We start from the raw sequence: 27,407 nt of genomic DNA, 5'->3' as shown, positions 1-27,407 counted from the left end.
CAAGTACACGTTTACAACATATGTAAGCTTGTCAGTTCCATTCTATGAACACAGTAGCTGTTCGCGGCAGATTCAACTGCAAGAAAAATTCTTAAAGGTTAAAAGGTCTTATCTTATATAAGATAAACAAAAGGTATTTCATTCCTTCAATCATAAAAAATAATTGACGTATCTACGGATTTATTCATCGAATTAAATTCGATCAGAATAACAACGTCGGGTAGATTAGTTGCTAGGCTAGTTTATTTTTGTATCTAGGAGAAAATTTATAGTTAACAAAAATCAAACTTTTAAACTTCTTCGTCTGACAATATTCTATCAAGGTTGTAAGCTTCAACCGAAATAGAATTGGGTATCATTATAAATTTATCTTTATCGCTAGCAGGTAATTGTTGTCATATTGAAACTTAAACTTTATGACAAGTCTAGAATTTAATCCGTCTAATGCATTATATTTTGAAGGGTTTAATCTAAAAATAAATTTTGGTTATCAAATTAACTTAATTGGACGAGTTCTATCATTAATTATCAAATTTGACAGATGCGCTTATTCAATTTTATTTTTAGACTTTTTTATAGAAATTTTTAAATTGAAAATTTTTGCGTTATTTTTCTAAATTGTTAATTAATCTTAAAACTTAATTTAAATATCATATTAAAAAATTTGTTTTTCTCTGTTAGAGAAAAATACAATAAAAATTTATAAAAAATCTTAATATTGTGCAAAATATTCGCACGGGTCAATAATTAAATAGAGAATTACTCGCTATTTAAATATTTCTCGTAATCCTTTTGTATTTATTTCTGCGTAATTAATTACTAACTAATTATTTAGAATAATTTTGATAATTAAACGATGAAAATTAAGTTAGCCGACATGTAAAAATTTTTAGAATTTTTTTTTATTGAAAAAATGATTACGAAAAAATAAAAAGAAATTTTCACTTGTAAAAAACTTTAAAAACTGTAAGTGTAATTATTTAAAAATATTTTTTTTTTCTAATTTAATTATTAAAAAGATCAAAACACTAAAAATGTCGGCTAACTTTAATATCATTGATAATTAACGGATGAAAATTAAGTTAGCCGACATCTAAAAATTTTTATAATTTTTTTTATTGAAAAAATTATTACAAAAAAATAAAAAAAATAATTCCATTCGTAAAAAAATTGAATAACTTTAAGTGTAATTTTAAAAAAATATTTTTTTGTTCCAATTTAATAAATAAAAACAAAAATAAAATGTCGGCTAAATTTAGTATTATAATTAACAGACTTTTTTATCTAAAACAACGGGTCTGACAGAACGATAATTACTCTAATATTGAATTAATATTACAACTTAGTTAGTTGTTAATTAAATTAATAAAAATAAATTAAATTAAATGGAAAGTAAACTTTGGTATTATGATAAACTATTATTATTATTTTTATTTTAATAAACGTTACAGAGTCATGAGTACGGTCCAGAGAAGAGCAACCGAGTGCTCTGCGAGGCGTAACTAATGTAAAAAAGTGTTTCGGCGATTATTTGAATTTTCCCTAGTCCAAAGGTCAGGAAAAAAGAGAAAGAGATAAATTAAAAAAGTTAAATAAAATAAAGAGAGTGTACTAACATCGCCACCAACTGCAGAAGTTAGCGATTAATAATCATAATTTTACCATCACCTTTTTTACCGAGTCATACTATTTTATTCCATTTATATTGTTATTATTACTATTTAATTTTTTTTCCTCTGTTCTTTTTAATATTTTTTATTCTTCACCTTTTTTTAACTTTACCATAAAGCCGCGATTTTTACCATAGTTTTTTTTTTCAACAAAAAATAATGAATTCGCATCCCAAAATAAATCTCAACTTTATGAAATATCATTGCAGCAATATTCACGGGTGTAAAATTCATGTAAAAGTATAATAATAGTAATAGACGATACGCGATACTCATTCAGCCTCTCGTTACTGAAATTTTCCTCTGGGATCTGAGACTGAGACTCTGACTGATGTAACAACAAAGGTATTACGGTCCCGTGTAACATGTAACTCAATACAAACTTTATGTAACGGTATCAACCTGAATTTCTTGTACATAAATAATTACTTCAACTTTAATGAATAAATTTCAGTAATTAACTAATTAAAATTTTTTTATCGTTACGAATCTTTATAAAATTTTTTTTGTGTACCTACGTATAATTTTTTACCTTTTAATATTTATATTTTGTGAAAAAATATCGTAATAATTTATTGCGGAGGGCGTTTATGCTACACGTGGCGTAAACGGCGATTTATTTGACAATAATGTCGTTGCGGAATGGACTTAAGGTTTATACGCGCTTTTTCATGTGACTGCAACTAAACATAACCCTTGAAGGAATTTTGTGATAGCACAATCGTAATTTAACCTCGCTTTACTCTCTGAAAATTATTCTTTGTAAATAAAACAGCACTATCTTTTCGAGCAAGTAAATTTTAAATGATGAAGGATTAATTTTATTAATAAAATATCAAGTTACATACTGAAGGTATAATTTTCTCGTGAAACTGGGTTAACATTGAAAATAAGTGTAATTAAATATGAAATCGATTTACTTTCGAATGTATACTTCTAATGAGAATAATATTATTAGAAAAATGTTGAGCTTATCAAAAAAATAAAATGTAAAAACAAACAAAAATTTCAATTTTTTCCTTATTTTATTTTTATTTTATTTATTTATTTATTTATTCAATTTTTATGTCAAGGCAAACTAGCAGAATGACAATAATATACATAATTTTTATAATAAAGTACACGTATAACAATATTAAATATATAAGACTAACATCATCATATTTTAAGGAATATATCATCATATTTAATTATTCTATTTTTGAATTTAAAGAAAAAAATTCAAATTTTACTTTATTAAATAATGACTTTTGTTAAATTGCACTGTACTTTCTTAAATATTGACATTTTTAAAGATATAAGCTCATCCCGATGATACACTCATCAAGAGCTTTCATTTGAGCACCCACATGCATTTTGATATATTTTTCATATATTCATATATATATAAATATATAAAATATATGAAAAATTGATGTAGGTACTCAAATAAAAGGTCTCGATCGATGTAACATCGGGATGAGCTAATATCTTAAAAAATGGCAATATTTCACAAGATAGCAATGTCAGTTCTTAATTATTGGCATTTTTAAAGATATAAGCTCATCTCGATGTTACACTCATCAAGAGCTTTCATTTGAGTACCCACATGCATTTTTATATATTTTTCATATTTACATATATATAAAATATATAAATATATAAAAAATTGATGTGGGTACTCAAATGAAAGATCTCGATGAGTGTAACATCGGGATGAGCTTATATCTTCAAAAATGTCAATATTTCACAAGATAAAAGATGATTTCTTAATGTATCTAGAAAAAAACCAATTTTATCATATGACTATCTCGGAAACACAATTTTCTTATTCTCTCAATAACATATATATAATAAAAAATCGTTCCAAAACTAATAAAGTTCCCCTAAAAAAATTTATAAAAATTAGTACGTCTATTAATCGTGAACCTTGCACCCTCGGCTGGTTTTAACGAGTGTGTAAAGTGATTTTTAAAAATTAGCTCCCCAACCAAAATGATTACAGCCATCAACATACATAACAGAACGCAACATAATATAATACATTAAAATCTCAACTGGGAACGCAATCTAAATTAGTGTGTATAATGGGTGCATTATTCTTGTGACTAGCTCACCGAATAAATTCACTTCACGATTCAAAATAATCCTGATTCAATATAATTTTGATGGTGCACGCGTGAGAGACTATAAATTAATTGCCATGATTAATTAACTATATGAGTGGAGGAATAACCAAATAATATAAACGATTCACTGGATACATATTTATAATATATACACATAATAACATAATATCTACCTTCCATATTAATATTATTCATTTGTGCATCCAAAACGAATCTATACAAAATAAACCCTAAATTTACATTAAAGCACCCGGGACATGTTCCAAAAGTTTCGATGCATATTCAATAACCACCACAATAATTGTGATTATAATTAATTAGTTATTATGTTGACTAATTTAACAAAATTAATGCATCTAATCGATTTTTCTACGGGTAATTAGTTGGAAAATAAAAATGATAATAAAAGGAAAGGATTGTAATGTAAAGTAAAGTTTTGTTGGCGATTGTCGCACAGCAGGTGCATTATTTTCCTTGGGATGTGGCGAGCATACCGACTGACCCGGAACTTCCGACTAACTACTGCACTGCAGCCGCTTCATGATATTTTCTCTTTACTCTTAACTCTTGACTCTACTTGTGGATTTTTTTTTTATTTTCTTCCTTTTATTTCTCTCTTTTGTTTTTATTTTTTAAACTTCATTTCTCGTCTTGTGTCTTGTCTAGTTTAATCGTATTGTCTTGGTGTGGTTGCTAAACATCCCAGAAGACTTAGAGACCTCAGGTCAACTGCCGGACAACTTATCCACTGGAATTACTTCTGAGACGTAAGCTTTGGCTTAAGTGCTATCGGACACGTACTTTAGGAAATCTTTGTTAACACTTACAGTTTTAAAGTTATAAACTTATTGGAATTTTATTTTAGTAATGCGCTAAGTTTTTAATTAAATTTTATTTGATTTAACCGGTGTCTTTATTACATTACTTATTATTATTTTACCGAGTTCTGTCATCAACCTATACCTTCAGAAGCTCAGTTAGCCAATGAAAACCATACCGCTAGACATTCCTGATTTGATCAAGGCCAGTTACGACCAAACCCCGGAATTTCCCGATTGAAATTCCCTGAATACTTTATAAAATCGATTTTATCTCTTTTACTTAGAGCTTTTATCATTTTTTTTGTATTAATAATCTATTTGTCGTGATGAGCTTGTTGAAAGGTTTTTAAATTTCAACTCTTATAGATTTTATTGCGTAAGCCGATTTTCTGTATTTTATATCTTGAATTCAAGAACTATTTGTCTTGAGTCGAGACAGTAATGATCTTTAAAGTTATTTTTTTGGTTTTAATTTTTATAAAATGACGATTTTTTATGATCTATATTATTAAGAGAATAAAAAAATTTTGTTTCCAGGATAGTTATATGATAAAATCGGTTTTTTTCTAGATACATAATTAAGAAATTACCTTTTATCTTGTGAAATATTGATATTTTCAAAGATATAAGCTCATTCCGATGTTATACTCATGGAGACCTTTCATTTGAGTACCGACATCAATTTTTCATATATTTTATATATTTATATATATGAATATATGAAAAATATATCAAAATGTATGTGGGTATTCAAATGAAAGCTCATCAAGATGAGTCCAACATCGGGATGAGCTTATATCTTTAAAAATGTCAATATTTAAGAAAGTACAGTAAAATTTAACAAAAGTCATTATTTAATAAAGCAAAAAGTAGAAAGAGTATTTAACATTTAATTTTGGGATTTTTCTATTGATTTAAGTTAATTTTTTCTGCAGTGTGGGTTATTTTATGGCTTTGAAAAATTTTTTAAAATGTTATCCAAATGTTGTATTAAAAAATATAGAACTAAAAAAAATCACGATCATTTGCAATAAAAGTCTATAAAGATTACAAATTTTGCCTGAATTTTGTTCCGATTCAGAAAAAAATTAAAAAATAATTTTTTACATTTACTATAAGATCTGTAACTATTTAACTCATCATATCTTTTTAATCAATTTTTAAATTCTACTAAACCAGGATTTAAATCTGGATCTCTCAATTTTAATAGGTACCGCTCCGTATATTTTTTTGAGACGATCTTTACGCTTCTAATAGAATTTAAAATGTGGCGTCTTTAGTTGGATTTCTAACTTATTTATAATTTTTAATGATGTGTTAGCCTGTAAAAAATCTAAATTAAATAATTTTTCTTCTTAAAAATCTTTTTCTGATTCAATAAATTTTTTTTTTTTTCAAAAAAGAAGATAAGATGTATTCTTAAAATTTCACAAGAATTGTGTAAAGCAAGTAAATTCTAAAAAAAAAAAGGCAGATTTCATAAGCGTACAACTACAAAGGCACTATAAATAGACTAGTACAAATCGATTGATAAATTATAAGCGTAAAAGGCAACAGACTGATACGAAATCCGTTTGTAGATGAGAATATATAATTTGGAAAAGACCTTTCAGCAATAGAACAGACGAAAATCGATGAGTATTGTGTTAATGTTAGCATGAAATAACAGATTGAAGTGGATATAAGATAGGAAGGTAGCTAGGTAGATGGGTAGTTGTTACGCAATTAGATCACTTGGAAACAGTTGAAGAGGCCGGTGGCAAAATACGCTTTACCTAGCTCTTTACCTCTTGATTTCAAGAGTATTTCAAATAACTCCATCTCCCTCTTCACAACCAGCTCATCTGTGATTGAACAATACCTATAATAGTTTGCTTTATCTCACTGTTCTGCGAATAATCAGCTTCTCAGTTCTCTTTGTACTACTAAATACATGCCCGAGGTGCCCTTAAGCTTAAAGGATACACTTTATGCGCCAAACCAGGTCAAACTGATTCCACCGGAAACAAACTTTTAAATTAATTTTATGATAAAATAAATGCTTCACATAAACATTGATACTCCGGTGCCATTTTCAGTCATTATTCATTATTGCTTTGATTGAGAAATTTACTAAGCTACTTTTAACATCGGGGTACAATCACGAAAGATCAAAGGGTAAAGGCCCGTCTATACCTACTTTAATTACTTTAATTATAAATTATTAGTGGACTTTAACTTCGCTCGCAGCGGTTCAAATACTTCTTCAATATTTACTCGAGTTTTGAAGTTAAAATTGGATCTTAAGCTGAAAAAAGGTTCTTCCGTCTTATAGAATTATTAACGTTAATAATTAATGAAAAGTTTTCATGCATTTTAATTTAAAATAAAAAATAATTTACCTTTTTTTTTTTTTATATGCAAGTTTTCAATTTAAAGATACTAGATCATGTAAATCAGGGTTAAAAGCGCGTAAATATATTTGAAAAATATTTGACTTTTAAAGAAAATAAAATACAGATGTTTAATGTTCCATTAAAGGACATTAAAAATTAATCCAAATGTCTCTTACACGGCTGCTGCAAAGTGCTCGTTCAAAGACAGTTATTTTTAGGAGAAGAGACCTATATACCCCTTAATACTTAATATTAATCTAATTTTTTGATTACATGTGTTAAGATTAAATCACTCTACTTAAGTTGGTTCCATTTATTTTACACTGTGCTCAGATAAGTTTGAAAATTTAGATAGATACACTGATAGAAGGATTTATTAACTATTAATAATTCAATTTACTTGAAGATAATTATTTAATTTTAATAAATATTTTGTTGAGTGAATTTATTTCGCTTGCAATATCAAGTGATATGAAGATTGTTTATAAAGAAATGTCATCTTTATAAATTATTTTAATTAATTATAATTAATAAAAATATATATATAAATTATTAAAAAAAATAATTTAAATAATTATAATTAACGAACCATAAGGAGAGATAGAATACTAGAAAAAAAATCGATGATAAAAAAAACTAGTAAAGAATAAAGAATGAGTATAAATAATAGCCCCCCAGTAGGAGTGAAAAAAACATTAAATTTGCTGCGCACGACTGAGTCGTATTTTCCCTTGTGTACCCACTTTCCTAAATGCGCACGGGGAGAATTCGCGGGCATCGCAAGTGGCATCCTTATTTTTAGCCGACTCTCTCGAGGAATACCCTCACCTTGTCATCTACTTTTTTTTTTGTTCCTGAAAATAAAGAGGAGAAACACAGAGGAAAAATATAAGAACAGGTATACTTGCAATGACGATGCGAGTGCTTGGCAGAAGTTATACCAAAATATGTATACGTGGAACGAAAGAGAGTAGAGTGGAAGAAGCAAAGGGGGTTGAATAAAATTTGCAGGTTGAGAGCAAAGAGACCTGAAAAAGTGGAGAGTGTCATGTGCACATACGTATCATGTTAGTCTTGATTTTTCTATTCATATATTTTCGTGTCATATTTACATGGTTATTTTTGAATACGTATTTCACATATGAGCTCCTATATAATGTAAAATAAAATTAATATGTCAAAAAAATTTGTGTAAACATTTTAATTTGAAATGCTGAAGCATAGCATACATTTTTCTGAAACTAATATTCGCGTTTCTATTACGTTTTTCTTCCATGAGAAATCGCGATTGTTTTGTGCACATCAACCTCGAAAATAAAAACGTCAGTGTGCTTTAGTATTGTAGAAAAATGTTGAACTGATTCATGCACGCACCATTAATCATTTTTGCAACTTTTACAATCATAAAAATCGAAGAAAAAATTTTTTATTTAAATGTTTTGTTGGTGGATTTAGTTAAAAATATCAATAGGCAATAACGTCTTGGAATAATAAATAAATATCTACACTGATAGAAGGATTTGTTTCTATTTAATAAGTTTTATTAACTGTTAATAAATGATTTTTTAACATCATAGGATTTAATAAATATTTATTAACTGTTAATAAATATTTATTGATGGTTAATGAATATTTGTTAACTGTTAATAAATATTTATTGAATCCTCTGATGTTAAAAAATTATTTATTAACAGTTGATAAAGCTTATTAAATATAAACAAATTCTTCTATCAGTGTATAAATAATAATAATAATTAAAAATTTTATATTGTAAAGTATGTGACGTTGGCTCAAAGTATCATAGCAGAAGTGATCGAAATGAGAAAAATAATTCTATGTACTTTGACAAGTGGTGCAAAGAAGGGATTTATTCCAGCAATTGGATTTCGAAAAAACATCAATAGAATATTTGAATAATGTCTTTTAGTACATGTAAATCATGATACCAAAGTATGAAATAATTTATTTACAAAGATTCCCATTATCTTGTCCCTTCATACAATACAGATATACGACCCTCGGAGAGCATTCTGCAGAGCATATAGCTAGTTTGTTATATTTTACGCGTCCCAAATCCCAAGTCCCTTTTCCATAATTTCAAATTGTTTTGAAAATGGATATATACACAGGAGAGTCCTTTGACATAATGCTTTTGCGATGCGAGTGAGAGGGTCAGGAGGCATTTTATAGGTGTATGTAGTCGTTGCTGTTATTGTAGTCGTACGTATACCCTTTGAAGCAATTACACTGGATACGCACTGTACGAGCAGAGAGAGAGAGAGAGAGAGAGAAAGGAGGAATAAATATATATATACGGACTAAGCTGTTAGAGCTTGTGGACTCGGTGGGGAAATCCCGATCCCCTTTTCAGAATCATAGTGGTATAACCCATCGAGGACCTGGGATAAACAGAAGCTCTCTCGTGAGTTAATCCAATCTCAACTGTAATAAGTACCACGAATATTCGCCCTCTTGATGCTTCTGATGCTTTCGTGATCAACTATCACTCCCTTTTCACGAGCGAAGCTCAGCTAGACTCTCCCGGATAGAGGATAGAGAGATGATCTTATGATGGTTTTTATCATTGATACGAGTGTCAAATTTCATTACTTCTGATGGTTTATCTACCATGTGCATAATATAATCATTTTGTCGTTACATATTACATATATTATACAAACATATTTATTATAGTTTAATTTAATTTATAACCACTAAAATAATATTGTTGTTTTGTGTGGCTACAGCAATTTACGAAATAAAATTTTCAACAAATTAAATTCTTATTACAATATCGACGGTCTAATTAGGAATTAGTCTAACTCCTTATTTTTTAGAAAATGATTTTTTAACATTTTGATGTAGCAATAGTCTAATTATAAATTATTTAAATGATCCAAACCAAAATATTATACCTCTATTATGTATTAAATTGTTTTTTAAAGTGATAATAAATTATTATTATTATTATTATTTATTTAATTGGCCATGAAGTCGAAACTCCTTGCGGCCATCCAAAACTGATACAAAAAAAAATTAAATTAAAATTAAAATTAAATATTGCTGTGAAGCGGGAAAAAATAGGAGTTACGATAATTGTATTACATGAAGCGTTCCACATTCACATAACAGAATAATTGAAAGAAAAGAATTGAGAAAAGAATTTGGAAGGACCTTCTTAATGAGAACTTATAGAATATGCGAGAAAAAATTCAGATAGCATGCTATCCGTGCACGGACTGGGATTCGAACCCAGAACTTTCCGAATACATGTCGGCTACTCTACCATTTGAGCTACCCGGTCTGTATCAAATTTCCTTTTCGCTTATTCTATATACATTTTTCGTACAAATGGAAGATTCTCTAAAATTAAGTTAGACAATTTGCTAATTAGAACGTCAATATTGCTCTTTTTTTCTCTTCGTGTAATTTTAGTAAAAATTTATAAAACTAAATAGGTACAAAAAATGCCTATTACGGATAATTAAATATACTTTAATCTACTTTCTACACTGAAAGAAATTTTCTTTAAAAATTACCGTTAAATTCAAGATAATCGTAAGATCTTTTTGTATATCTACTTTTTCTTTATTATTGCTTGGTATATTTTTAATATGATAATTTTTACTTTGTACATTCTAAAATTGATGAAATAATCTATTAAAAAAATTTTCAATTTACTTAACTGAACTATATAACCCTGTAAATAAAACATGTACTTAAACATAAATACAAAAGAAATAAACGAGGGAATTTTTCTTAAAAGAGTCACCCGTAAAAATTGGTACGAAAACAAGTGTTATTTTTACAAGACAAATTTTTCTCACTCGTTATATATTTAGTCCATCTCTATACATAGCTTTTAAGGTAACTACCTATGTATTTAAAATTCAATGCAAATTGTCTCTTAAATAATTTTACATCCCCACAGCACAAAAACCTATTCTTATCTTGAAAAGATTTTTTTATAGCATAATTACCATTTTTGTTCGCATGACTTTAAAACATTTTTATTATCTCTCTAGTTCGTCTCGTTCGTTTTTAATTTATTTAAATATTTTTTTTTTTTTTTTTTAGCTATTTATTCCCAGACATTTAACGTCTATCCGAATTCATTAACTTGCCTTTAAATTATCACTGGTACAGATATATAATAAAAGGGAAATGAAACGAAATGAAATGCGAGCAAGATAGAATAATAATAAGTGAGAAAGAAAAATACACTTTTCGCTTCTCATTCAGCTCGTGAAAATCTTCAACCAGCCATTTTTCTCAGATATCATCGTATTTCTTGAGAAAATGAATTGTTCTATTTTCCACTGCACCCTCTCTTCGCTACCTTGGCCATCTCTCTTCCATCTAGTTTTTATTTTATTTTATTTTATTATATTTCTATTTATATTTTATTATTATTTATTTTTATTCCTCAACATCACAATGAAAAATTTTCTCAAGGCGTGAATTAATTTTCCGGTGCGGTCTGCCTGCCATATTGTGCTTTACTTTTTTATTATTATTTATCACTGCTCTATTATTGTAACGTGGTTATTTTTATTTATCTTTTTTTAAAGTAAAACATTGTTCTGGTATTAAAAAAAAAATTCGCATCTAAATTTTTTGAGGTATCATTAAAAATTCTAATAAAGTTTTTTAAAAATAATATTAAAGATGTTTCTTTAATATTTATGATTCTAAATAAAACCTTAATACTTCCATTTTAATAATAATAAATAATAAAAGTAGAAATTTTCATACCGACGTTACGTCAATCAAACTTTCTCACAATATATTCAATGAATTTTCAAGTTACAAGTTACGCCGGTCCAAAGAAACACTTTATCATTTTATAACTATCGATTAGCGGTAGTGCAAAAAAAAGTTATTCAATATTTAATGGAATAGTTACATTATTTCAATGCGAAAAAATTCTATTCAATAAATCTATTATAAAGTTTCAGTGACATTGATTGATTGCTTTCTTATTGTCATTATGTTATTACTGCAATCATTGCAGAATTATCCATACACTGATAGAAGGATTTGTTTATGGTTAAAAATATTTGTTAATATTTAATAAATTATTTATCAGAGACCAATTTTGAGTATTAAACAAATATTTCTTAGTATTTAAAATGATTTGTTTGTATTTAATAAATCTGATATTAATTTATTAAATATTAATAAATATTTTTAAACACTAAGAAATATTTGTTAAATATTAACAAATATTTTTAACTATAAAAAAATCTTATCAGTGTACTTATTTACTTCAATTATGAAGTTTTGAATAAAATTATTAATCATAAAAATATTTCTATCAATTATAAATTTATTAGAAATTTAAAATTATTATTCAGATATTGAATACGTCCTAGGAAGCAATTTTGACTATTTTTACGAGGATATCCTGATGTAAGGTATGTTTTTTTTAAAAGTAAATAATAGCTGTCACTCGCCCGCTCCGCTGGACGCTTTATAGAATTGCATTTTTAGATCTAGACTTGAAAATTAATTAGAGTATTGTTTTTTGCACAGATTCCCAATTCTATCGAATTGGCATCCACCTTTTATCCATGTGATTATTCTAGCTAATATTCATTGTAACTTTCAATGTGCAATCATTATAACATTCCCGTGTCTTTCTTACAAAAATGAATAATAATTGATATGAAAAAAAAAATTTGTAATGAGCATTGAAAGTTTCAGTTAAAGAAATTGCAGGTCTCATAAGTGAAGAAATCTGCCTATACTAAAACCTTCTCCGAAACACGCTGCATCTAATGGTATAAGTATTATTCCGATTGGTTCAGTAGTTTTCGCAGTATAACCGGACAAAAAAACTGGCTCTCCATTTATTAGTATAAATTAATAAATCTTTTTAAATACTAAGAAATATTTGTTAAAGACTAAAAAGTGGTCTCTAATAAATGTAGTAATTTAGATCAATCACTCCTTTCGCATTATTAAATTATAAAAATTTTTTAATACTAAAATTTAAAAATAATTTTATTAAATTAGTGAAAGAAAAACCCAAAATAATTTCATCATTATATTCGTATAAACATAACAACCTATTTAGGTAAAAAAAAGTGACATTAAATTAGCTTTGATAGTAATGGAATTAGTGGATAACGAGGGACTTATCTCGGTTAGCCTCGTTAACCGATAAGATGTAATACGAGACTGGAAAAAGGATAAAAAATAAGCGCTTTAATATTTTTTTTTTTTCCTATTACTACCCACAGAGTTCGTTCTTTGCGTACATTTAATCTTTAAATAATTTATTAAAATTAACCCAAAAATGAAACAAGAGGAGAAAAAGGGGGAAGAGAATAAATATTACAAGTTATAAATGTCAATAAAGCTATTTGTACAAACGAATCTCGGAGATGTGAATAAATTTAAAGATGTAAAGTACTAGGTGTACTCTTTAGTCTGAAAAGTTTCTCGCGATGAGAAGTAAAATAAGAAGGTGACTTTGGAGTTTAGTCGGTGGTGTTGACTTGTGGGTAAGATGAAGATATACGTGGTATGACTAGTGTAAGTTAGTGAGATAAAATGAGAACGACAATGAGTTTTAGTCAAAGATCGAGATAGAGATAGAGAAGGAGTAAGAAATAGCAGGAAGTTTAGTTTTAGTAGTATGTGGGTGGTGCAAAGGCGTTTTCAGAAAGTGCCACTTGGTCTACCACCACGTCGAGTCGTCGTCCTCGTCTTGGTGAAACGGCTGCGAGGATCGTAAGTGACGCAAGTCAAGAGTAGACGTCGAGACTGCTGTACCAAGTGGCAACTTATACACGACTCTGACGACTAATATCGTTCCTCAAGATCTTTATACTTGTCTCTCAAGCTAACTTTCATTAGGTAAGAGCTAAGTTGTCATACTGATTTCAAGCCTCGAACCCTTTAAACTTGGATATCCTATCTGTGTCCTTTTTGACGGAACAATTATCACTTTTTGTTTGGTTGTTCTCACTATCGGGGTAATAATTATCCAGTGTAGTTTAATAACAAATTTTAGATAAGCTCTTTAGTAAAGTAACAGCTTATTTTTATTTATAACTTAATATCTCAAACTTAAATCTCTTATAAGGAGAGAATTCAGCGATCATGCGCCACCTGTCGGAGATTTTCAGTACTAACTTTAATTTGAAAATTATATTTTAGCATATATGACTACGTTAGTCCTAATTTGAAGATATCAAAGATAATATATGAACATATTACTTCAATTTAGTGATTAAAACATTAATATGATTAATAAGGAAAAGATTAATAAGAAAAAGGAAATAAATTATTTTTATTTCGAACTCAATATCTCAAACTTAACTCTCCTGTAAGGAGATAATTCAGCGACCATGCGCCACCTCTCCGATATTTTTAGTACTAACTAATTTGAAAATTCTATTTTGGCATTTATGACCTTGTCAGTCCTAATTTGGGAATATCAAAGATAATAAATGAACATATGATTTCCATTTGGTGAGTAAAAAATTAATATAATTAATAAGGAAAAATTTTCAATCAAAAAAATTATTTTGAAATTATTTTTTACCAAAAAAATTAATCTTAAATTTAAACAGATATTTCTTGTTTTGAAAAATTTTCTGATTGGAAATAATTAAAAGGTCGAAAATAATATTTTTTTAGTTTGAACTTTTGAACAATATGCAGCTTCAGCAAAATATTCTAACTTTCTTGTGAAACAATGATCAATGTACCAAAAATATCACTTATTAAATTTTCATAGCCATTCAACCATGAATGAATTATTTTATAGAATGAGCCCGTCCTGGAGTAACACATCATATCATGTGAAGGATGAATTTGAAAGACGTAAACTCGCCGAACCTGAAACAATAAATTAACTAAAAAAAGTTTCTTCGCCATATCTCCACCAAAAGTTTAAGTTTCTATCCTGTTCAACGAAGAAATTTACTTACATTTTTCTCTTGTAAACTTAAGAGAATAATTTTATGAGTTCGCTAATCTTCTTGCGAATGGAGAAATCAATTTTATCGAAATTAAAACCAATACTTTACTAAATTCAAAGAAATTTATTAGAAACTGTGAATTATCCATTAACTTTAATACAAAATTTTCGTCATATTTTTCGACATAAATTTTTAATAAATACGTGAAGTGAAGCTTCAAGACTTCAAAATACTTCTTAACGCTTTCCAACTTACCTTCTAAGTCGTAACTGTTTAAAGAGTTTGAATTCTTTACTGCTTAAACTTATAAAACAACTTAGTTTATTTTTATCCGTATCGTAACTTTAAGGAAGAAAAAAAAAATATATCTATTGTCCAATTTTAAAGCCAATGGTGAGAATTTCTGCGCTTCGTGTAAGCGAATTCCTTTTATGTAAATTATCAGATTGAAATGTTAATTAAAAAAATATTAATTTAATTTATAAAACAGGGTTTATTTTATCAGAAGATCAAAGGATAAAAGGTGTTAAACCTATAACTATAATAAATAAAAAAGGCAGCTCCTTCCTGAGAATATAAAAGTAAGCGATACATCAGATTAAAGATAGGATTTCGTATAATAAGTTTAAAGAACTCACGATATTATTGTAGTTTCAAATTCTAGACTCGCACTGTAGCCTCATCTACGTCAATCTCTACTAAAGTCTCGTTATTTTTTTTTTATTTTTTTAGTTTTGTTATTATTCTTCTCGAATTCCTGATTCTCTTGCCTTGTCAGAGCCTCTGTCTTTTTCTTTTTATTTTTTAGCTTCATCCTTACACAACGACGTCATTGTGAATCTCAGGCGCGCCGCGAATTTCAAGCGCTCAATTTTGCGGAAAGAACGGCCACCATACGCGTGACGTTCCTAAGACGCTAGGGAGTCTTTCATTCGATAATAAAATCCAATTCTTCATCTGTTTATTTTTATTTCTTAGCAGTATACTTCCATAAAAATAAAACTAAATAAAATTTCTTACGTCTTATGCCCAATGATCCGAAAAAAAATATTTTTAACACACCAACTCTTTTACTTGGATTACATAATGCATAACGGGAACTTTTATTTCAATCTTCAGTTTTTAAATTTTGTTTTGTCGACAAAAAATTAAAGTTTAATCTTCTTACCAAATTTCAGTTTTTTTAGTTTTTATGAATATTAAAATCTGGAGACTCGAAAGTTACAAGGATATAATAGAGTTTATAATCTCGTCGAGGATTAAGTATTTTTTTCAAAGGCTTGAGAATTATTTTTTCATTATATTTTCTTATTAGCAAAAACTGAGTAATGTCATTTTTATATTTACTAAAATAATTACATTTTAATGCGATTTTTAGTCGTTATACATTATGGTTTTTTTTTCTTAAATTTAAATAGCTATTTACAGATAAAATAATTTTTTTCATATTTTACGATGTTTTATCTAAATATCTTCATCTGTAAATGTTAAAATTATTGTTTAAGTTTCATAACTTTGTTTTTTTAATAGTCTTATCTAAAAATGAAGAAACTTTTATTAAATTTCCCCCCAAAAAAAAAAAATATTAAAAAAATATATTTTGAAATATATAAAAAATATATATATAAAATATGTATAGTAAATATATTTTTAATAACTAACTTTTGGCCAATTTTCATATATATTTTATATATTTTAAATACATTAAAAATATATATTTTTTATATTTTTTAAGATATATTTTGAATATATACAGCGGAGCGGGTGAGTAACAGCTAGTTATGCATAATTATGGACGATAATATTAACAACACAGTTCACTAAGCTAAAAAGGTCAGATAATTTTCTTAAAAGAGCAAAAAAAAATTGTTTTTTATTTTATAACTTAGCACCTCAAACTTAAGTCTCTTGTAAGGAGACGATTGAGCGATCATGCGCCATCTATCGAAGATTTTCAATACTACTTCAGGTTAATTTAAAAGGATAAATTATATAAAATTATTATTATGAATACTACTTCAGGTTAAAGTAAAAGGATAATTTTTATATCTTTTATTTTCATTTTACAGAGACTGTTATAAGAGGCGTAATTTAAAAAAAAAGTTGAAATTTATTCCAGAAAAGCGGATGTGAATAATACTAATATGTACAGGTTTATTTTGTTCCACAAAGCTCCTCTTAAAGCTCATATGTATAGGGTATTTTTCATCAACAATGTACAGTGTAAAGTTTAAAACCAAACGAATATCCCGAGAAATCTCATGTTATTTCACGGATGAGATTCCTTGTCAAGAATCTCACCGGGATGGAGGATTGTAAAATACATTAAGGTTTCTCTACAGTATTACACTCCTTTTCATTCTCTTTATATATATATATATATATATATATATATATATATATGCTCTTATATATATATATATATATATATATATATATATATATATATTTATTAAGTTGGTACATCAGTCGACATAAGAAGGTGTGATAACGTAAGGAATATATCGTTCCTGCTCGTCTACAACGAATCGCGAAACCCGCAATCGAGGAGAGAAATATTTCTCATAGTCAGAGCGTCCCGCCCTTGAGTAAAAAGGATCTATCCTGGTGCTTGCGCCCCTTCCGGCCTTCCGGCCTTCCGGCCTTACGGGGTAGAACGAGGAGAAAAGGCACTCCTTTTCTGGATTGATCGCTTCGTCGATGCTTATATACGAATATTCTAGACAAGTCGAGATTTCAATTTCAAATGCTTGTTTAAGAGTTTAAATCCGATTCCATTTATTTAACTTATCTGCATTGTTTCATTTATTATTAATAGCTTAGTCATCTTTAAGTCTTATCTTACTCAAACACTTAATAAAATAACAACTACTTAACTGTTATCACCTTTGTGAATCAAACATAATACTAAAATGTTTCGTGGCTTATTATTTTTTTAATTTAACGGATTGAAAAAGAAGCGTACTATTTTCTTAGTGGACAGATGAGGATTTAAATCTGCAGTTTAACACGTGGTTTTAATGCAAAAGGTCATGAGACCCTCATGAAAAAAAAAATATATTTTAAATATACTAGCTGTTACTCGCCCGCTCCGCTGGGCGCTTTATAGAATTGCATTTTTAGATCTAAACTTGAAATTTAATTAGAGTATTGTTTTGACTTGCACAGATTCCCAATTCTATCGAATTGGCATCCACCTTTTATCCATGTAATTATTCTAGCTAATATTCATTGTAACTTTCAATGTGCAATCATTATAACATTCCCGTGTTTTTCTTACAAAAATGAATAATAATTGATATGAAAAAAAAAATTTGCAATGAGCATTGAAAGTTTCAGTTAAAGAAATTGCAGGTCTCATAAGTGAAGAAATCTGCCTAGTGTGTAAACATAACCAATAGAATTAAAAAATTTATTTTAAACAAATGACAATCGAATAGAATAAATTTAGTTACAATAAAAATTCATTATTTCTAAGTCAAAAAAATATAGGTTCCGGATAAATAATCACCAACATATCATTTACTAAAACCTTCTCCGAAACACGCTGCATCTAATGGTATAAGTATTATTCCGATCAGTTCAGTAGTTTTCGCAGTATAACCGGACAAAAAAACCGGCTCTCCATTTATTAGTATAGATTAATTGTATATCAGGAATTTGGACAAGATAAGATCATAATAACAAATTAATAATGTTATCGCAGAAATAATAATGTAATTTATTATTATGATCCTATCTTGTCCACATTCCTGATAAACAAATAATTAGTGAACTATTTTTTTTATTTTTATTAATACATATTAATTGACGTCCACATTTATAAAAAATATGATACGGCCGTAAATGAAAATTGACCACGTTGGTCATCGTTAATTAATTATCTGCAGTTGCACAGGTACTTTTTTCTTGTTTTGCGTTAACGCTAGACGTGTGTGATAAAATTTTAATTGAACTCTATAGTTTCGATGTAAATAAATTATGCATTACAAATTTTAAAATTCATCAAAATTATTTTATACAAATTCAGAAACGGGAGAATTTATAAATATTTAATTAATCGATAAAAGTTATAAAACTCAACTAAACGATTCATCAAGTTCATTAAATAATAACGACCGTCGTTTTTTCCATTTAAATTAAACATTAAATATATCGTGGCTTGAGCTGTCAATTGCGGAAAGTTATAAAGTCTGACATTTACGATTTATTAATTTTTAATACAGATTACTAATTCCTAAAACTTATATTTTATCCAATGATAACAATTTGCTTTAATAATGAATTTTTAATGGAAAAAACAATAATTTAAGAAGTTATAATAGAAAATAGATTTATAATACAAAAATGAGCGAATTTTTTGAGATATAAACACAGTTTATTAAAATAGTGCATAAATATCTGACTTGTGTAAAAGTTGTTTATTTACGGGCACGTGCAGGTCATTCAAATGAATGGCAATTAAATATTTACTAGTTTCACCAAGTTATAATTAGCCACGTGAGGTTTCGAGGACCCTAGAGTCGAGTTATTTTCAATACGATTTTTTCGCGTGAGCAAAAACTCGACTTCAATAGGTTTTTAAATATTAATCCGATTTTTATTGAGCGTCACTCGCAAAAACATTTCAACCCCTATTAAATATTTATATAAATTTATTAAGCACAGAATTTTTTAACATTACATATTTAAAGTAAAAACGTGATCGCTATTATTATTAAAGCACTTCTAAGGTAGTCGCAATAAAGGTCTTGAGCTTTGAGTAGATTCTCTATTGTGACGTTAATTAAATGTTGATTCTTATTACTCCATTATTCATTAATTATTTAATCGTTCCTTTTATCAGATGATATTTTACACAAATTTACGAAAGTCTTGAATATAATGCCTTATTGTATTTTAAATATTAGCTCGTCGTAATAGCAGTAACGAGAAACTATAGATGACGAAGTCAAGTTTTGGTAACAGAACAGACTATGAAAGGTTTCATATGATAATCGAAAATTATTATTATTAATTATCTACATAGTAAATGAATATTACTTCCGACAAAATACTAATGAGTCAAATTTTAACAGATGTTTAAAACACAAATTTTTCAGTTTTCTAACATTTTTTTTTTTCTCTTTCTCAGAATGCAGGTACATTAAAATATTATTGTTTTTACCTCTTTTTTGTTTTTTTTTTATATTCAATAAAATATTGTAAAAGGATGCTAAATTTATTCTTTAAATAAATAAATTATTTTTGTATAATGAAAAAATAATTTAACCAACATTTGCAGGATTTTATTTTAATAAAAAGCAAGTTTTTAAATTGTTTTTTGTGTTTATCAAAAAAATAATTATTTTTAGTTATTTAATAATTCGCTTTACAAGGAACAAAAAATCAACGTTTAAAATTGAAAGTATATATTTTATGTCTGAACACTATGTACAAAGCTTCTGAAGAAATTAAACTTTTTTTTTTTTATTCGTACTAAATCAGCTTCATAAAAAAAAATGATTTTTTTTTAATAATCCTAATCGTAAGACAACACAGTAAAAAATTTTACGTCATTGCGTAAAAAAAGTTAGTATTAAAAATTTTTGTATTTAATATTTAACACCTTTATGTGTGAATTTAAGATTTATTCTGTTAAATTAAAACAAAAAAATGTTAAATATTTAACATACAAATTTTTAACACAAAATTTTTTGACGCAAAAATTATTACTGTGAAGGGAAGACTTTTCTTTTCACAGATTTTTTCTTTCTAACTAAAAAAATTTTTTCTTTAAAATTTAAAATTGCGTTTAACACTAAAAACAGATCAATTACTCTGTCTAGAATTTATAAAGCTATATCTCATGAAAATTCAAGTTATACAACTGTTAAATATTTCAACATATTACTTAATGATTGGTCAAGTTTCTCAGGTAGTAATAAATTGATAAAAAAGAAATTAGTTGGATATCTTAATGTACTATATAAAAATGATGTAAGTTTTAGTTTTTTAAAGATGACACTATGAATATTTTTTATTTATTTTTTTTTTTTAAATAGAAACATTGAATTTTTCAGTGAGTTAATAATAGTCTAGTAAATGTTATTTCAAAAAGTTTATTCCAAATATTCGATAATTAAAATGAAATTGAATTAAACTCCATTCAAAGTCCATAAAACGAATTTATGTGAAAAATAAATATCATTAATATAATCCACTTTAAATTATTAATGTATCACAATAATAATATCATCAAAATTAAATTTTCTTCTAGTAAAATAATTATAACTCATAAAAGTGAATTTCAAATAAATCTGTTCGCAAGTCTATTGGATATCGGAATAAAAATGATTGCTGAAATAATCACTCAATAATGACAAAATTATTAAATTAAATGTTTATGCAGACAAAATACAGAGTCAATATTTCATATCGCGACATAATAGCCAAAGCTGACGGGTTTAAACCGTCTCTCCCCTGGATTCTGTATCCCCCACGGATATTTGACACAGGACAGAGGACAACCTAATGGAAGCTCCGTTTCGCTCCCGTTTAAATGCACGCGGATCTCCTCTAAAATTAATCCCGATCTTGCCGTTAAATGTTTATCAAAAGCTGAAAGCGTTAAACTGTTTAATCTCTATTTTTTTCACGCATTAATAATTCACTTTTTTTTTTAATTTTGTCGAACATTTTTTTTTTATAAAAAGTTAATGGATAAATTATCATTTCATTTTCAACCAATTTGTTTCAAGTTTTATCTCTAATGGTCTCCGCATTTTTATGTCCATTTATTTCTTGGAGGATTTCGAAATCGTTTTAAGTCATGAGATACTTAAGTGCATCTTTATTTATTTATGATTAATTCTGAGAATGTATTAAGTACTGTACGGCCACTTAACTCGGCATTCAATTGAGAGTATATGATTAAATTATTTTTTTAAGTAGAATTTCGATAAATTATTGAAATATTAATCGTAAAATTGAATCGTTTTAGATATTTCATTTTTATTCTCATAAAAATAAAAATAATTTATTTATTTTCTGAATTTATGAAAATTTTTTGTAAAAATTTTGCTTCATTAAATAATGACTTATGTTAAATTGCACTGTACTTTCTTAACTATTGACATTTTTAAAGATATAAGCTCATCCCGATGTTACACTCATCAAGAGCTTTCATTTGAGTACCCACATGCATTTTTGACATATTTTTCATATATACATATATACAACATACATATATATATATATAAATATATGAAAAATTGATGTGGGTACTCAAATGAAAGGTCTTAATGAGTGTAACATCGGGATGAGCTTATATCTATTTGATAATAAATGTTCCAATGTGACCAAAAATTCAAGTATGACCATACATAATTTTTTTTTCCAGTTTATGAACACTCACATCATAAGTGGAATTTGAATATTAAATATTAACATTAAAAAAGCAAAACATAAGTATGAAATGAATTTTGAAACATTACACAATGACGTGGCTTTAATTTATCTGGTCTTGTTTAATTCACGTATGATATTAAATACGCAAATGAATGCGCGAAAATGCTCTCACTGCAACAGTATTTCCCCTGTTGTGCCCACGGTGATGATGGAAAAAGAGGTGGGGGTGGTAGTAACTGTAGTAATAGTAGTAGTCATGGCAGAAGTGGCGCTGGTGGATCCTCCAAAACTGACAAGAGAAATATTTCGGCGTATTTCCATATATACTCATATAACAGGAATGTATCCAGAGCTTTTGCTTTTAATCCTGAAACTAACGCACTCTCTCTCTCTTCTACAGTACATGCATTATCCGTTAACCTGTCTCTTTTTGTCACTCTTTGTGCACTCGCATATACAGTAGGTATATTCACGATATGTATATATAATATGGGAACGTCACACACAACCCTGTCCGGATTTGCCGCTGGCGCGATTTAACAACCGCGTTTTGCTCTCCAGTTTTCCTCGACTCAGTTACTCTCGTCTAGTCGTCCGCTGCATACATCGAGATGCTTTTCTCTCGTTTTCATCTATCAAAAATAACAAACTTTATCACGTCATATTATTTGCGTGTAATTTAATGAGTTGTCTCTTTCAATTTGTCGAGTTGTCCTTTTTTAATTTTTTTTTATTTTTTTAATTAAAAAAAATTACAGAGATTTCATGAATTGAATTATAAGATTTCTGGGTGAGCTTAATTTATCAAAAGATAAATTGCAATTTTTTTAATAACGAGATAAATTATATTTTTTATTTTGACGTGTCAACTATGTTAAAAAATTATAATTATCATTAGAGGAGATTTCAATCAATTAAAAGTATTCATTATAAAAAATTTAAAAATTAAACTAATTATTAAAATTATATATTATTTTTATTTTTGACTTTCAATTATTTTAAATTAAACGAATAAGTAAAACTCTGTCTATAAAAAAATATTACATAAATTTGTAATTAAAAAAACCATATAAAAGAATTAGAAAACAAATTGAGTCTATTTTTTATATTTTTTCAGGCCCATAACCTGTTAAAAAAATTAATGTTAAAAATTATAATTTTTAACCGGTACACAAAAAAAAAATTGTCAGTTCTTTTGACCGGACCTATGTATCTCTATGTATTTTGACGCACTGAATCCGAATCTGAAGTTATTTTTGCCCGTACACCCTCAAAATTTTGAGTAAAATCCAAAAAAACCCAAAAAAAGGCAAGAAATTGCGAAAAACTGCAGTCACAGCGATGAATAAAATTTTTTAGGCCCAGATAAAGTATGATTTTTATGTATTTCAATTGACTGAATCTAAATCTGAACATTAATGAGCCCGTTGAGCCATCAAAATTTGAAAAAATAACAAAAAACCCAAAAAAATTGCAATAAATCATGAAAAGTCGAAATTATCAAGATAAATCTCGAATTTAATCGAAGATTAATTCATTTTAATAATTATTAAAACAATTATTTATAAATAAACTTCTCAATTAATCGATTCCAGCGTATAGATTTTTTTTTAATCATTATATTTATATCTTTGATTACTCATCTGAGAGCTTACTAGATTATTTAATTAAGTATGAATGAATAAACTAAATAAACTAAATAAAGCCGTAGTAATAAAAAATTAATGTATGAAACAATTATAAATAAAACTTCTAGCAAAATGGTTATAAAAATAAAAAAAAAATTTTTTGATCATCTGAATTGTAAATCAGGATGAATTTGTCTCAACCTGTGATAATTAGGGGACTGATGTGTCTCGTTGCAACTCGGGGATAATGAAACGAAAACAGGGCGAGATGTTGCCCGCGGGGGTTAGTCGGTCCAGGAGAAGAAAAGAAGAATAAAAAAAAAGGTAAAGAGCTCTACTAGCATACCATAGAGTTTGTGGGTGTGCAAAATTGTAGGGTGAAGTACATATAACCTCGCCTAAATTACGCAAGTTTGCTAGGTATATAATATTCTCTCTTTCAACTACCGCGTCGAGGATTGATTATGTTTATCTTTCATTAGGAATCCCGTCAGCTTACTGTGCCAGCCCCCATGGCTCTAAGTACGTGAATTATAAATCCCGTCATTCTCTTTCTCTTTCCCTGTTATGCGCCCGCTTTACCCGCCGCAAGTTTGTTTTCAACTCGCCGACCAAATGGGATATCAACCCTCGTTAATTTACGCATAAATATGCCAGAAAATTCAATTATTATTTTTTGTTTTTATGCCAAATAATCGTTTTATCTGTAAAAAGTATTTACAGGCTTTTTTTATCACTAGAGAATTTTTAATCGCTTAATTTTTCTCTTCTTTTTTTTTTTTTTGCAATGCATATAGACTTGGAAAACGCAGTAGATTTTCCGTTTCGTCCGATTGACTGCAGCTTGGCGACATCTAACAGAATTTCTCTTTACTTTTAGCAGTTATCAAACGAGCTCAGCAATTTAATGTCGGTGTCAGTGTTTATCCTTGAAATTTATTTGATTTTTTCTTTTATTTATTTAATCAATTATTTAACTAACAATAATATAAATTTATGTTGTATAAAAATTCTTGTTTCACATTTTTTTAAGTATAATTATTTTTTTTGAACAGTTTTTTATATCAAGAATTATTATTCTTCTTTTTTGTCGAAATAATATTTAATTTTGAGGAACTAAAAATTTTTTTTTGCTTTTCTTAGGTAAAATACCGAGTCATTGAATAGGTTTCAAAGTAATCTATATTATTTAAAGGATAAGTAAAATTTTGTTTCCAAGATAGTCATATGATAACATCGGGATGAGCTTATATCTTAAAAAATGTCAATAATTAAGAACTGACCTTGTATCTCGTGAATTATTGACATTTTTAAAGATATAAGCTCATCCCGATGTTACACTAATCAAGACCTTTCATTTGAGTACCCACATCAATTTTTCATATATTTATATATATTATATATATGTATATATGAAAAATATATAAAAATACATGTGGGTACTCAAATAAAAGCTCTTGATGAGTGTAACATCGGGATGAGCTTATATCTTTAAAATATATATTATATATATGTATATATGAAAAATATATCAAAAATGCATGTGGGTACTCAAATGAAAGCTCTTGATGAGTGTAACATCGGGATGAGCTTATATCTTTAAAAACTTCAATATTTAAGAAAGTACAGTGCAATTTAACAAAAGTCATTATGTAATAAGCCAAATTTTTAGCAAATAAAAATTAATTTATTCGATAAAATTAATGCCGTTAATTTTACACCAACTAATATAAAGCATATTGCACCACAATTTTATAGCAATTACATATTTTCATTACAATTCTTCTCGTCTCCTCAGTTTCTCAATAAACTGAAAAAATTCGTAGCTAAATTTAACCCATAAACATTTTTTATGACGCTTGATGTCATTCTCCTACAACTATTAAATTTCAAACGGCCAATAAATTAAGGAAGTACGAGCGTAACTAATGAGTCAAAATAATGTTAAAATTTTTTTTTAATTTTAATCTTCCCAATTCTCGTCAAAATTCTTTATTTTAATTTAAAATAATTTGAACAATTTAATAATTGATGATTTTTACTTATTTAATAAAACAAAGTAATAAAATGACTTTGGTATTTATTACTTGCCGGAGTAAATAAACAGGCTTGGCAACAGCGCGTTTGATTATACCCACTATACAGGGACGTGCATGAGTGTGTGAGTTAACCAAAATGCGTTGTCGTTACAAAGGAAAATTAACTAAAAAAAATATAGCTCAGTGGAAAAAAAATGTGATTGCGAGCAATAAAGCTCGAAAAAAAAATAAGGAAAATGCCGAAAATACAAACTTTATTGGTAATTATGAATGTACTATTAATTTGAGGTAATATTTATACCAGTGTGTATCTTTATTATGACAACTAAAGAAATTAAATGACACATTTTATTCTTCTAGAAAAATATATTCAATAAATTGTATTATTAAATTCAAGTTGAAAATTTATAATAAATTTTATTTTGTTACAGAACTAAGAAAAAAGAAAACGGTGGCTTATCTGTGCATATGATTAAAAAAATGGCAATGACTGGAATAACTTTCGATACTGTAAGTAAGTGCTTCAAATCGAGTGGTCCTAAAGGTATAAGAATACTTTTGGCACAAGATGTAGGTGGAAAACCTCGTATTACGAAAAGCCAAAAAATTATTGATAGCTTATGTACAAAATTAGGGCTTATTCTGTCTGACAGCTGTCTAACAGCTAGCTAACTTTTCATTTAATTTTTCAGATTTTTATTTATTTTTAATTTTCAGATTAATAGAATGACTATTCATGTTATTTTGTGTTAATTATTTATTAATTTTAAATTATTTCGTTTTTTTATTTATTAATAAAAAAAAATTTTCAACTTTAAACTGTGATATTTATTTCCATTGAATGTATTTCCTAACCTCTAATTAATTTAAATAATTAATTATTTACAGCTTAGTGTGTGCTTGGGTACTTTTTTTTTTTTTCAAGTAAAAGAATATTTTCATTTTTAACATATAAATATTTTGAAAAAATTTAACATCACTTTTATTAATAAAAAAAATTATAGATTAGAGTCACTTTTTAGAGTTTAAATATTTATTTTTATAATTTTTTAATTACTAAAGTGCTAATATATTAAACTATTTCACTCAATATAAGATTTTGTCATTGTTTTAATTTATTTACTAATAAAAGCAATTGCTGTCATATTTGTCATATCGTGACATTTTCTATAGTTTCTCTCTCTGTAACTATATTTCTATCCTTTTCTTTTTTCTCAGCTGGTGAAGCGACGTTGCCAAACCTTTATTCGGATAAATAGCTGGCGATAAACGAATTAAAAACATAAAATTTAATTTTAAATATTTAAATATTATTGTAGTAATGTATTATTATTCAATTGTTTTTATATTTTGCAATAATCCAAGTTTCTTGTATATAGTTTTTTATTCGTTAAAGTTGGAAGGTTAATATTGAAAAAAATCATAAAAGTCTCGACAAAAGTT

At 27.2% G+C, this 27,407-nt stretch overlaps 1 protein-coding gene and 1 long non-coding RNA gene across 5 annotated transcripts in view; both read left to right on the top strand.

Moving 5' to 3' along the window:
• Positions 1 to 27,407, top strand: part of LOC123266981 (E3 ubiquitin-protein ligase MYCBP2) — a 226,078-nt gene that overhangs the window by 147,210 nt on the left and 51,461 nt on the right. The window lies entirely within an intron of this gene.
• Positions 25,948 to 26,563, top strand: LOC123266989. Its single transcript, XR_006509928.1, has 2 exons — positions 25,948 to 26,224; positions 26,396 to 26,563. It is a non-coding gene; the product is annotated as an uncharacterized LOC123266989 (long non-coding RNA).

This window comes from Cotesia glomerata, linkage group LG6, assembly GCF_020080835.1.
Source record: "Cotesia glomerata isolate CgM1 linkage group LG6, MPM_Cglom_v2.3, whole genome shotgun sequence".
Taxonomy (NCBI): domain Eukaryota; kingdom Metazoa; phylum Arthropoda; class Insecta; order Hymenoptera; family Braconidae; genus Cotesia; species Cotesia glomerata.
Note: the sequence above shows the minus strand (reverse complement) of the source record. Positions and strands in the feature narration are given on the sequence as shown.